The sequence below is a fragment of the Canariomyces notabilis genome (assembly GCF_033297395.1).
Source record: "Canariomyces notabilis strain CBS 508.74 unplaced genomic scaffold N656scaffold_47, whole genome shotgun sequence".
Classification (NCBI taxonomy): Eukaryota; Fungi; Ascomycota; class Sordariomycetes; order Sordariales; family Chaetomiaceae; genus Canariomyces; species Canariomyces notabilis.
This window is the reverse complement of record NW_027041869.1, coordinates 68,756-69,472: the sequence shown is the minus strand read 5'-3', so window position 1 is coordinate 69,472 and position 717 is coordinate 68,756.

Sequence of the window (717 nt, the reverse complement as noted above, 5' to 3'; positions counted from 1 at the left end):
ACACTGCTGCTTCAAGTTGGGTAAGGTACAGTTTGCGACTGCTGGAGGGAGGAAACGGAAGTGGAGTCCGTTCCGGCTTTGCCGCGCGGTCACTCATCGATGGTGTGCGGCAGTCTGCTGGGCGTGAACCGGGTCTCGGAGTAATCATCAGAGGCCAAGAAAAGGGGAAAGGGTGCAGTAGCCTATGGTACGTCTTAAGAGGTTGGGTAGGTTCCTTACCCAGTAGGAAGCTGCAGGTAGGTTACCATGGATGACTTAGTCGTAATAATTTCCAGCCCGTCCTGGGCAGCCGTGTACGTACAGCAAGTACGCCACAGCCGTCCAATATACCCGGACTAGATAGCCATGGAACCAATCTCTGCAGTGATTACCTACAGTGCAGCTGTACCTTCAGACTGCAAAAATTAGGTAGTCTCGCACGTTGGTAAGGCAGGCGAGGGGAAGTTGGGGAACACTTCCAGGTTACCTCCGGTATGCCAGGGCATTACCTAGCAGAGGAAGGGGGGTTTCTGACCGTAGGGTCTGTCTCATGACATTGCAGTTCGGCACTAGCAAAGTGAACTGTAATGACAACAGCATGGTACCTAGCCGGGGTCATAATGTTTCCTAGCCGGTGTCCTAATGTTTATATAATGGTAGGTACTTGCTAGTGCCGGACTATAATGTCATGAGACAGACCCTATGGTCAGAAACCCCCCTTCCTCTGCTAGGTAATGC